We start from the raw sequence: 470 nt of genomic DNA on the forward strand, positions 1-470 counted from the left end.
TGAGGGCATAGCCCAGATTTCCACAATAATTGTAAAGGGTCACCAACCAAAAATAACAGTTAACACATAACATTTAAGTTTTTGAAATGCTAAAAATAACTTTTCAACTAAGCCTGCACCTTAACAGGATTTCCAATATGCGAAAAGTTCATACAATACTTTGCCAATTAAAAAAAGAAAGCAAAATGAAGTTCTCAATCCCCTAATTAAAACATAACAAATCAAGATAAGGATAAGTTAATGAGTAATCAATCATCTAACTCAAACTGGGATTTTTCACTGAGCCAATCGATTGGGGAATCGATTGGGTAAAGGATTTTAATGAAAACAGAATCCTGGGCTGGAATCAATCGATTGGGAAATCGATTGGGTGAGTACTGAGCCCCCAGGTTTTAATCCAATCGATTCCCAAATCGATTTGGTCGAATATGGGTGCGTCCCTGACTTAAGGCCCAATCGATTGGGCAATC

Source organism: Cicer arietinum, chromosome 7 (assembly GCF_000331145.2).
Source record: "Cicer arietinum cultivar CDC Frontier isolate Library 1 chromosome 7, Cicar.CDCFrontier_v2.0, whole genome shotgun sequence".
In the NCBI taxonomy this organism is placed as follows: Eukaryota; Viridiplantae; Streptophyta; class Magnoliopsida; order Fabales; family Fabaceae; genus Cicer; species Cicer arietinum.